Source organism: Prunus mume, linkage group LG3 (assembly GCF_029339155.1).
Source record: "Prunus mume cultivar Tortuosa linkage group LG3, ASM2933915v1, whole genome shotgun sequence".
In the NCBI taxonomy this organism is placed as follows: domain Eukaryota; kingdom Viridiplantae; phylum Streptophyta; class Magnoliopsida; order Rosales; family Rosaceae; genus Prunus; species Prunus mume.
In genome coordinates, this window is record NC_142700.1 from 25,059,114 (window position 1) to 25,072,474 (window position 13,361).

Genomic DNA, 13,361 nt, shown 5'->3' on the forward strand with positions numbered 1-13,361 from the left:
TCCATCACAAGAGCAAACACAAAACGGGTGAACAGAACCCCAAAGAGCCTGTGACCCATGCTCTTTGGTTAAACAAATTTCACCAAAAGGGGTGAATGGGAAGAAGCAAAGGAAAAGTGGGAATGGATGATTGATAGAATTAGGGTTCTAAGTGCCTATAAAGTGACCCTCTACCCAGCAAAAACACAATCTAAAGCATGACCAAACTTTGTCAAACAACTGGAAATTTACTCAAGACACCCTATCTTCTACCTCCATTGTTTTCTCTCCTCCTGAGATAGAAATCTTCTTAATTTGCCTCTTCCCCATCTTGAACATTTTCTCTCTGTAAGAAATTCATGCTTTTGGCTCTCTCTCTCTCTCTCTCTCTCTCTCTCTCTCTCTCTCTCTCTCTCTCAAAATTGCTAAACCTGTGAAAGCTTAGCTCCCATGCCACAAGCTTCTCAAGCCAAGTCACTTATCAATTTGTTATGTTCATTTGGTTATTAGTGAAGAGAACCTAAAAGTGTTTTTCTAAAGTTTCAGCAAACTTTTCAAAACTCTTTTGGGAAGCCTGGTTCTTGAACTCAGGCACTGGGGGAATTTTATTCTCTTCCTCTTATAGCAGCCCAGACCCATTCGTCAGGCTGCTAGAACAAGAAGACTCCTACACTACTCTTCAAAATACACCTACTTTACACATAGAGATTATGAAGATAGTGAAAAATTTGAACCTTGTAGGAACCCTATGTGGTACTTAGTTACTCATGTATCTTACCGTGCAATGTATAAAGTGTAAATTATTGTAGTAAATCATTATATATAAATGAGTATGGTGTGTTTAATCTTCTTTCATTAATTACTACATATTTCTTACACTCACAGTGTTTGTCAGCTCGCTATATAATCAACTTAAATAAGTTAAATCCATCATGCAATGCCTTTCCTTCCAATTTTTTCTGATAAACTAATAGATAATTGATAAATAGTTCCTTTGAACTTCTCTATAAGCCTTCCCCCCAGAGCTTACTGATTGCTCTTCTTCCCCCTACCACCCTTCACTATCAACCTATCCACTATACCTTCAGACTCGGTACTCTCCCTATTATTACCTAGAGCTTCCTCTTGTCAAAAATTTCAATTGTCATAGAGGAGTTGATAAAGAGTTAATGAAGGCAGGTATAAAAGGAAGACTTCTCTGAATTTTTGCAGCCAAAAGATCAAAATCCCTTTCTATATACAAAAAAATTCTGCACCAGAGCAGGGATCATTTCCAAGGAGAGAAAAGTAGGGAGCAGAGAGTTGTTCATCAGGAAAAGCAAACTAACCATCATGGCAGATTGTGGGGGTGGTATTTTAGACCGAAAAATCGAAAAACCTCAAAAACCAATCGACAATTTACCGCAATGGAACCGCAATCGTGGGAAACCGAACCGCATTTGCGGTTACGGTATTTGATTTTCAAAACTTGCGATTATCACAAACCGCGACTATATTTATAAATAAATAAAAAATTACATTTTGTAGATAGCATTGATGCTTAAACAATATAACGGGGTTCTTCAAATCCACTCACCACCACCAACACTTGAGTTTGTAACTTTAATTTGTAATATTGGTGCATTGCATTTTCCTTTTAGTTTGTAACTTTAATTAACTTTGAATTGGATTTTTCCTTTGTGTTGTAACTTTAATTCATTTTGCATTACATTTTCCTTTTGGTTTGTAACTTTAAAGGATTTGGAATTGGAATGCTTTAGAAGTTGAGGTTGTGAATGCTTGAGAAGTTGAGCAGGTTGTGAATTTATATGTGCTTGAGAAGTTGAGGTGGTGAATTTATGTATTTAGGTTGTGAATTTATATTGTTGGGTTAAAGTATGTTTGAAATCAAAATGGCTTCAAAAGAAGCATCAAAATTAGGCATAAAATGTGGAAGATTGGATTTTTATGACACAAAAAGAACTTGCGGTTTTAAACCGCTAATTCACGTAAATCGCAAAAAGCGGTCAGCGGTTTCAAAAATCACCATACCGCAATTAGTCGGTCGGTTTGCGGTTTGGGCAAAAAATCACGGTTACCGAACCGCAACCACCCTTAGTAGATTGCATTCTTATAAAGGGCAGTTAAAGAGTAACAAGGGATTAGGTTTTCTTTCAGGAAAGGCAGGGAAGTGATTGTTGATAGCTTTTTTTGCCATAATAGATAAATTTCCCTTTTTCTTGACATTTAAAATAAAATATCTTTCTTTTGGAAAATCTGCCGCCTATTATTAAAAGATTAGAAGCCCAACTTCGGCATTTTCTATAAATATGAGAGGAGATGAACAAATCAAAGAACAACCAAAAAATCAATCAAGACAAAAACTCTCAAAGTCACAATTGACAAACTCAAAAAGATCCATTTGATCTCAAAAGCCTTCAAACACTGAAGCAACCAAAGCTCATTGAGCCACAAGAAACAAGTCAGCTAGAATTCAAGTTTTTGATTCCAGTTCAGCTCAGAGAAATAGTTTTACAAAGTGAGATTTCTCTCGTTACAAATTTGGTTCAGACAAAGCCAAGTCAAGCAGAGTTCGGGTTTTTACAAATATGAAAACCTCAGCAAAGTTACAGAAAGCCTTGGTCAAGCGAACAGGCACTATAGCGCAGTCCAAATTAAAGGTCATCAATCCAACCACTTTTACCCACTCCATATTGAAGAGGCCTCAATTCTGCCCATTCAGCAATCCTTCTATGGCCTGAAATAAATTAAAGCTCTGCCAAACTCAAACATTGGTATCGATTTCCTACTGAAACTCATCAGTTGAATGTGTTAATGATCCAATCTAGCACAGAACACATCTAATCCAGCCCGATTCGAGGCGGTTATCGCAGAAATCGAAGTCCAACATCTTGTTGTCTCACTTCAGAGTTGTCATTTCATTTTTCAGACATGTAACATGCAATTCTGCCTAAAACAATTTGTCTTCTTTTTGTCTATTGTGGCCATAACTACCCATTATGTACTGTGAAAAATTATGAAGTCCTCACCAGTCCGAGGCAAAGAAAGGAACTTACTTGGGAGATATTCCTCACCCAAATTCACAATTGCTTGTTCAAAAGTCAGTTACTTGGGCCACAAGTTATCTATTCTTTTTTAGAAGTCTGCTAGGGTTTTAAACTGCTAGTAGTGGCACGCTCATGCACAAAGAAAGTTGACTTGTTGACCATCAATGGTTGTCAAGCCAATGAGGAACTTTACTCTACCATCGCAGGATTAAATCAAAATGGGTGAACACTAACTTTTCTACTCTACGCATGTTCATCAAAGTTCATATAAAAAATGGAAAGTTCATGCACATATTCAACACAAATGGACATTTCAATCCAAACAGACGATGACGGAAGGAACATACCGTGTTATAAATGTCGAAAATCCCTGTCAGAAATCGCTCCGCCACCAAAACCATTGTTGGAAATAGCTTCACTAATAAACACCTCTCACCATAAATCGCCTATCGCTCTTTCACTTCCAAAACTCAAAAACTCAACAAATGCGCAAGTGACCTCCCATTCAGCTTTCCACGGCTTTTAAAGGCTTACAAAGGATGCCTCAACATACGAAACGTCACCATTATCTCCCAACCACTCCAACTACGAAAGATGCCTCGATTTCCATAAAAACCTTTCGATTCTTCTGACACGTGGCAACGCAAGGTGACGTCGTAGCTTCCGTTAGGCACCCTCTATGCTGAGCACGCAAGGGGGCTCACGTGACTCGCATGGTGATGTAATGTCTTCCGTTCGGCACCCTCCATGCCAAATGGGCAAGGGGACTCACGCAACTCTCATGGTGACGTCACACCTTCCTTTCCGGACCCTCCATGCCGAACGCACAAGGGGACTCACACGACTCACAAGGTGACGTCACATCTTCCATTCGACACCCTCCGTGCGAACGCGCAAGGAGACATACGCAACCCGCCAGTGACATCACACCTTCATTGCACCCTCGGTGCCAAACTAACAAGGGGACACACGCAACCCGCCAGTTGACGTCACAGCTTCCGTTGCACCCTCCATGCCAAACCCACAAAGGGACTCACACAACTTGCAATGTGACGTCACACCTTCCGTTCGGCACCCTTTGTGTTGAACGCGCAAGGGGATTCACGAAACCCTCCAGGTGACGTCACACCTTCCATTCGGCACCCTCCGTGTTGAGCACGCAAGGGGACTCACGCGACTTGCATGGTGATATCATACCTTCCGTTTGGCACCCTCCGTGTCGAACGCGAAAATGGACTCACATAACTCGGATGGTGATGTCACACCTTCCGTTTGACACTCTCTGTGCCAAACGAGCAAGGGGACTCACTCAAACCTTTGCAGATGTCACACCTTCCTTTTGGCACCATCCGTTCCGAAGCTTCGAAGGGACTCACACGCACTTCTGTGACGTCATACCTTCCCTTTGGCACCATCTGCCAAAATTACCACATACACTCGCTGACTTAAGCATTAGAGAGCTTTTGGCAGGTACCACACCGGTGCTCGAAGCTTGACGATTGCTTCTTCCTTATCTCTTTCTACAAGATCCCTCCATGTCGAAGGTTCACAACCTTCTCACCTTGTTAAAGATCCAACACTCCTCTACCTAAGTTGACCCTCCCAAAAAGAGCATCAACAATACTTATAAGATTAACCATTAATTGGCTATGGCAAAATGAGATTTCCTCTTCCCATTTGTTCACATCCCTACCTTGGAGATTTTCATAATTAGCCATTAATTGGCATCAACAATAACTAGGAAATATGTCAATGAAATTAACAATAACTGGCCATTCAGAATACTGGTTCGCTACTTAGCCATTAATTGGCATTAACAATAACTGGCCATTAATTAGCCCAAAGACCTTACAGGCTCCAGTACGTTTTTCTTCCTTGACATCAGGAAGGCCGTCATTTGAAGCTCAGCCAAGATCTCCATTCTTTCCGGTGATGCACCTACAAGTTTTGAGCTTCAAACTGTGGAGCTTTGCATCAGACCCTACTGCGCGGACGTCTACGAGTTCGATCACGTGGTCGGAGTGGATGTTGCCGACTCCACAATGGCAGTGGCCAGAAATTTTATAGCGTCTTCGTCAGGTAAATTATGTTTGCAATTATGGCGGTATTTAGTGCATCTAGCTAGGTTGGTAACTTATTTAGTGCAATCTGAAAGTTATTTTATGCCATGCATGAAAATCTTTCTTTACTTTTCTTCAAAGTATAACGCAAATATTCTCTGAGTCAAATTAGACTCCTTCCGTTCCTTTAGATAAACTTTAGAACATTAATCAACGAAGTACATCACCATTGTAAGCGCCAAAAATGTATTCGGCTATTCTCCAGGTAAGTTGCTTCTATCTCTTCGTCTCCAACTATGTGTATACACACACACACACACACACACACACACACACATATTTATATATTCTCTTACTCACTATTTTTTTTCTTTGCTTTTTCGGCGCACAATCTGAATTTGGAAGACTGCACGTTGTTAAAAAATGTCTCTCAAGTATGTGAGTTTTTCCATCTCGGCACTATACCATGTTAGGATATTTACTGTTGCTATATACATATATATATATATATATGTATTTCTCTGGCCACACGAATATGGACTTGGATGCATGCTTTTATTTTAATTGCCCATATGGCCATTTGACTTCCCTCGTGGATGTAAGGCCATTTAGATTGCTTTGGCCACAAGGCCACTTAGCTGGCTCTTTTTTATAAAGTTTTTTTTTTCTATGCCAATTTGGCCCAAAAAGGCCATTTATTATCACATTATGACCGTAAGGTCATTTGACGCAGTATGGCTAGAAGGCCAAATTTCATGCACACATATATATAAAATAACGAAAATATTGCATAATTGAATATCACTAACAAATAACATTTTGCATATTACCAATTTCCCGCTTTCTTGTCGTACTTCAATGTCTCTCAAAGAAGTAAGAGAGTACAACAACATCTTGGTTGATGCCCTTAATGAAGATGAGGCCGCTTTCTCCAGCGAATTTTATGATTTTGCGCTAGTGCCTACCACTCCACGCAACATGGTCCTTGGTCCCTATTTTCACTGCCGTATGCCCAGCTCTGTTGTTAAGGTTATGTGACCGCAATAAAAAGACATTTGTTTGCTCGAAAAATACCTTAATTGGCAAGGTTGGGATCAACCCAAGCTTATGAGGGGTTGGCCTACTTCAGGGCCGAAAAAATGGAACAAGTGGCTTGATCAATTGTCAAGCTTGTGCAATACGCAATGGAGAGAGGAGGGCATCTATGATGCAATCATGCTTTGTAAGTCCAGTTTAACATGTGACTATAATCTTGTCACAAACGGCCTTTGGTTTTGGTCACCTTCTACCAATACTATGAAGTTATGATTTGGGATGATGACCCCAACTTTGCTTGATTGAGCCGCCATGGCGGGTTTTCGACCATGTGGTGATGAAGTAAGTACTCTATCTCCATAAAAATATGAGATTGATTTCGGTTTCACCAAGAAGAACAAAAGCTATAAGGTTTTCATGGAAGCTAATGCTCAAGAAACAAGGCCATTCACACATAAAGAACATACAACTTTTCTCATGATTTCGCTATGCAAATATGTCTTCTGCATGTCGTCGGCACAAGTTTTCCTAGGAGTACTTGCAAAAGGCCGAAGTACTAGCAAAAAGCCATAGATTGGCTCTTGGGATAATGGTGTTGGCGTATTTATATTGAGGTCTCTATAATATGGTATCACTCAACCCAATGAATTATAATACTACTGGGCCAATTTGGTTGTTTTAATTGTGGCTTCATTTATACTTTCCAGAAATATGGCCAACTCATGATCTATTTGCTCCTAATTCTCTTATTAAAGTAAATCTTTTGTCTCTTCCCCTTTCCGACCTCAAAGTTGAAGATTACTTTGAAATTTTATACAACTATGAAGGCCGCTCCCCAGAAAAATTTTCTGTTTGTCTAATCGAGAATTTCCTTCTTATCTTGGGCTGAAACTAAGTTCTCCTTCCCCAACCGGTAACGACCAAGATGCCTTTTGTAGAAGCCTTTGGGCTAGCATTTTATTGAGTAGAGACTTACACCTCGGCATGTCAGTGGGTACACATGCCAACTACCCACGTGGGGTTGAGGTTTATTTTCCTTGGCGACTAGTCGTCAATTGGGTTTCACTCAAGCTATCCCACTTCCGATCACAGAATCTTGCAATATAGGCACATCCCACATAGCTAAGTTCAAAACAAATGCCGAATGTAATGTAGTTTCCATGGACAGCAAGTGAATGCGAACAACCTTTAACATCCATATTCCTGATGCCAACTTTGACACTTGGTGGAAACATGTCACCCGTGATTGGTTTACATCGGCTGCTGACTTTATTTTCGCCAAGCTTTTTCAAAAATGGCTGTTGAAAATTAAGGATGCTACATCCTGCAACTCGGTGAATGAAACAGGTATGAGCTATTCATGGCTACAAGATTGATTTTCAACTACTCACATAATTATAATGATTCTCAACAATTTTTATTGCAGGTAACGAGGCCAAAGAGATTAGTTTTGCTTCACCAGCATTACCAAAGAAAATAATGCTCATCAAGCGAAACCATTCAACCATGATTGGTAACGTCCTCACTTCTCTCAAAGCATTTTATTCTCAAGCTTCATAATTATTTGATTATTTGGCTTTAAATCAAGGGATTCATCCGGTCATGGTCAGGCTGCTGCCACGTTGTCGGCCTACTTATTTGGATAGCGGCCGTTGAAAATAATACTTTTCTAGATACCAAGGGGGTGGCCACCCATGCTTAATTCCAAGCTGTGAGCCATTCTTATTCTCGACATGGATTTCGCGATTGCACAAGCTATAAATTGGTGTACAAGTCACCTTGGTACTGTTCACCCGTTTTATGTTTGTTCCTGTGATGGTAGGGTAAAGTTCCCCATTGCCTCGAAAACCATTGACTGGTCAACAAATCAACTTTCTTTAGTATACAAGCGTGCCACTGCTAGCAATGAAAATCCTAGCATACTTTTTAAAAATAGATAACTTCGCCCCAATTGTGAATTTGGGTGAGAATATTTCCCAAGTAAGTTCTTTTCTTGCCTCAGACTGGTGAGGACTTCATAATTTTCAGATGAAAACTGGTAGTTCGGCGAATAAATTATAAGAAAGTGAACTGTTTTAGGCGGAATTGCCTTTTACAAAGCTCAAGAAGGAAGACCAACTCTAAAAATACAAAAACGAGCTTACGGACTTCTATTTGCCTAGATAAGTGCTTCGATCCGGGCTAGATTGGGTGTGCTCTTTGGTGGAACTATCAACACCTTCAAGTAAATCGATACCAACATTCGAGTTTGGCAAAGCTTTAATCTATTTCAAGCCCTGGAAGGCTTTTTGAACGGGCATAATTAGGACCTCTTTAGTCTGGAAGGGGCGAAGTGGCTGGACTCGACGATTATGCTTGACTTTGCTTATGCTAAACCAAATTTGTAATGACAGAAGTCTCGCTTTGAATGACTATTTCTATGAAACTGAACTGGAGTTTAGAGATTCTGATTTATAGCTGACTTGCTTCTTGTGGCTCAATGAGCTATTGGTTGCTTCAGTGTTGTGAAGACAGATTTTCTAAAAGCAAGATCTTTCTTTTTAAATGTCCGAGAAAATGAGATTTTATCTATTCTGGTAGACAAACCATCAATAGTCATTTTTTTTTTTGGTGATTACTTCTTTGCTCTTTTGATCTTTAATTGCTCTTGTGAGAATTCAATCTATTGTGATGGTTAGTTTGATTTTCTAGATGAACAACTCTTTGCATCCTACTTATCTCTTTAGAAAATATAGCTTGCTTATCCCTTGGAAATGGCACCTGCTCTGGAGCAGAATTTTTCTGAATATAGAAAAAGGGATTTTGATCTTTCCTCTGTCTATGAAAGACTGGAGAAATCTTCATGTAAGACTATCTTCATTAATTCCCTGTCAAATCCTCTTATGACTAGTTGAAATAGTTGACTTTTCAAAGTCAGGTAGTCACGTTGATTTTTTTTTTTTAATAGAAAAATCTATTGACTTGTTCCTAGACTTCTTTGAGAGTGATGGTGAGGATTTAGAAACTGGGCCCAATCCAACTATTCCTTCAAAAAAATTTAACGATTTGCTTGGTGGCCAATTTTTCCATTCTTTTGGCAATTTTACTGGCTTGCTTTGTGTTTTCATAATTCTTCCATTTCGCAAAAAAAACACGGACCTCTGGCGCTGATTGGGCTTCGTTTGGAGTTAAGGCCCAGTCTTCTATTTTCCTGTTCCTGGCGTCTTTGTGAGAAGTGGGCTGGCGCGTGAATTCTTTTAGGCCCAAATAGGTATGACCAAAACTATTTTTTACTTTTATGCTGGCTGAATTTCCTTGCCCTCCAAGTCTGCTTGATTGGCTGGACTTGGCCTTTTGTCGGGGTCTGATGAACTTGACCATTTCTAATTATGGTCTAATTACGTCTGATTGGCCCTCTACAACCGTGTCTATTATGACTGCTTCAGGTTGGGTCGTGTTTAGACATTTCTCCTTTTGATCTGGTTGGTCATTAATTTCAAGGATGGATGTCTCAAGTTGGGTCATATTTTGGTGTTCAACATCGACCGCTTGTTAGATCACATTCTCTTGGGTGGATTTTTCTTCCTCAACCAACGTGAGAATTTCAATAGGAAAGTCAATTTGAGTTTTCAACTCTAAGGCTGACTCGTCCACTTCTCTCTCTCACATATTCCCGACTAACTTCATTTTTCTCTAGAAAAGTTGGTGAAAAGGGTGGCCGGACTACAACCATACAAAGATTTTCCTCTTCTCCAACTAGTGTGAGGTTTTCAAAAGGTAAATGGGTTGGAGTACTGAATTCTAAGGCCGATTCATCCACATCCTTTTCCTTCATATATTGTTGGCCAACCTCATTTTCCTCCACATAGGTAGGTAGAATGAGTGACCATATTGTAGTCATTTGATAGTTTTCCTGCTGTGGCTGAGATTGAAGATTGTGACTAAGAGTTTGCTTTTCGGCCACAAGTAGCGAAGCGATTTCACGTAAACCTTGGATCAAAAGTTCGTTGGAACATAAAACCCATCCGCCATCTTCATAAATACATCTTTCACTTTAGATGTTTCCTTTATGAAATTTTGATGTTCTTTGTCCATGTGGTCAATATATGGCCTCTCACCTATGTTAATATTATTTTGGTCATTATAGCCAATGGTATGATTTGTTTAGTGGAAGCCATAACTAGGCTAATTATAAATATTGGCCGAAATATTTTGGCCATATGGGTAAGTTCATTGTCCTCCAGCCACTTGATTGTACTGGCCATTCGAATAATTTTGAGATTTGGTCATGATTGTTGTTTCCACCATGCTGGCCATTGAATTGGCTACCACAACTATATTGATATGTAGAATCATACTGGCTGTTATAGCCACCTTGATATTTACAATTATATTGGCCATTATATTGGCTACCACAACTATATTTTACTCGGCCGTTATAGCCACCTTACTCGGCCGGTGGATTGGCTACTTGAGCCATAAGAATTATAGCCGCTATAGCTCATCGGCTGGTAGGAATAATTCCATTGATTTTGATCACTCATATAGTGTGTCCCACTGGGCGTGCCAAATTATGTTTCCTCTTTTCAACCGGGTAGGCCGATTGAAGGAGTTTTTGGTCCTTCTTTAATTGAATGCGAGGAATGCCACCACCAAGCCACGAATTAGGGTTGAATGGAATGTGAGTAGATGATGCGTCCAAAATCAAACTGTAATCAAGCAATTGTTCGGCCGAGAAAGGAACCTCCTCACGGCCTAGGTTCTTTCACTACCTTCTGATTTTATCAACGCCTTCGATACATCCTGTTTGTTTCTCACACTTGGACTTCTTTATGCAAGGAGTTGCTGTATAAATTTAACCAGATTTCTATGTTTTTCTGGGGAGTTTCTGCATGAACTTTTAGGGCTCTTTGCTATTTGAAATACCTGGTCAGTTTAGGCTAATCTGATTACACTAGTATTTTACTTTGACTAGGGGTGGAAAAAGATGTGAGAATGTCATGAAAATATAAAATAGTATCAGGACTTCTCTGTTCTTGAGATGAATGTATAGTTATTTTAATTAACCCAACTTCTGTATTGATTGGCGATTTATCTAGAAAAAGTTGTGCTTCTGCTTTATCCATTCACCTCCTAGTTGCTTAAAATTTTTGTCATCAGCGTTGGTAAAATCAAATGTCGTCTTGATCTTTTAATAACCTTGAGTTTATATGCTAAATTTATACCTTTCTCTTCTTTGCTTTTTTTACTTTAGGTTTGGCTTTAAGTTTTGCTCTGTGGGAAGAGGGGAAGGATTAAGGGGTTCAGAAAGCTGTGAAAACTAGTTTCAGGTGACAGAAATGATTATGAATTGTGGTTTAATTTTGAGGAGTTTAAATCTGGTTTTTGTGCTTCTTATGGTCATACAAGATCTTCTTTGAAAATACTGATTTTTAGAAGTTGATATAGCCCTAGAGAACTTTTGGAGGGTCATTAAGTTATAATTGTAGACTGATTGGATTGTGCTCTGCGACTTAGTTGTGTAGGCCAACATTGTGACAATGTCACTGGAAGTTATCTACTAGTAAAAACAATTGTAGGAGTTTTTGAAGATCCAGTACAGCTTTATTACTTTAGTTGCCAATGGTCTCTATATAAATGCTTTCCTAGAACTGCAGCCCTCAAAACATATGCTTTTGTTACATGTACATGGTATGATTGTTTGCTCTTTTGTTTGCCTTGATTTTGTCAGGAGGAATGCCTGCTGAGCCTACAGAGCCTGATAGATGTTCCCTATGACAGTTTAGTCCCTGAGCATCAGGTATATATATTAAGTGATTGGTTCCAGGAAAACCTGATTGTGTTTGTGGGGAGGATTTGCATTATTTTTAATTTTTTGTATGTGTACATAGTCCATCAACATATTTTACGTTGGCACATGGTATGACGAATTTACCCTCTTTGGTTCACTCTGGGAAGCTTTTAGGGCCTTGTGGAATGCTGCCTTTCCTGAAGAAGAACTTCGTGGTTTAATATCTGAGCAATGGAAGGAAATGGGTTGGTAAGGGAAGGATCCATCAACAGCCTTTAGGTAGATCTAGTATCTCCTTTGTGATTTGAACAGTTAATTTGTTTCTTTTATTTATCTTTTTCCTTCGTTCTTGGGTTACTAATTGTTGATGTTGAATATTTTGCAGGGGTGGTGGTGGTGATTGTGATTAATTTGCTCCTTCTTTTGCTATAGGCATTGAATTGACTAATTTGCGTCTGAAATAGATGGGAAGTTATCCAATTGGGACGGTATTGGAGTGGAAGAGCCTCTGAAGTTTCTATTCAGAAGACTAGCTAGAGGTTTGATTTACTTTCTTCCTAATACAGCATAAGTTATATAACCATCTATTACAAAAAAGGGATTGACAGATTGACAGACCCAATACAAGATTTATGTTAATTATTCATGTGAGATTATATACTTGTTTTTAAGATTGTTCAGAACTCTTTGGGGTAGAAGTTGTTAGGTTTCAGTTACCCATGTTGACTGTTAATTTTGCACAGGTTGTGGGTTAGTTTTGACGTATAAGTACTTGCTTTTAAACTATACATATCCAGGATTGTAATTTGGTTGAAGTTTGATACCTGAGTTTGGTAAGCATGACTACAAAATCTGACAAAAACAGGGGGTGCTGTTTCAGTTTTGAAACACTTATTTAGACTGCCTTATCTTATAAATTAGAGCACCATTTCTGAGTTTATTTAATTAGCTTCAGGATGCATGTAATTTGGTAGATTTTTATTGAGGTTAGGGTGTTTAATTCTGAGTTTAAAGTTTAATACACAGTAGCTGAAATTGCGTTAGTTTCTCTGGTGGTGCAGGAGCAACAATAGTTTTCTAAAAGCTCATGTCAAGACATAAGTTGGTGGTTCAATTGATGAATGCCAAGGTAAACTTAATTTACACACACAACTACCTACTTGATCATAATACTAGAAAAATTGGAGTTTATGGTTCTGTTGCTGACAGGATATTTGGAAGCAACAACAAAAACATGATTGGATAATTGGACAACCAGCTGATGGTAGCCCTGCTGCACAGCTTGAGCATAGGTTAGATGTGGTTTGATATGTTAGAGATTGATTTTTGTTATTATATTCATGAGTGAATGGGTTGGAGAGATTGTGAACAAATTAATTGTAGGTTTGGCAACACTTGTATGTATTTCTTTTATACTCTAAAGAGTTTGTATTTGGAATTTATTATGATTGGTATAAGTTTTCCTTTTAA

At 39.0% G+C, this 13,361-nt stretch overlaps 1 long non-coding RNA gene across 1 annotated transcript; it reads left to right on the forward strand.

Annotated features, from left to right (window-relative positions):
- The first annotated feature begins 12,034 nt into the window (after positions 1-12,034).
- On the forward strand, positions 12,035-13,361 carry LOC148919215 (uncharacterized). The gene is made up of 4 exons (XR_016125514.1): positions 12,035-12,170; positions 12,277-12,430; positions 12,953-13,020; positions 13,101-13,361. It is a non-coding gene; the product is annotated as an uncharacterized LOC148919215 (long non-coding RNA).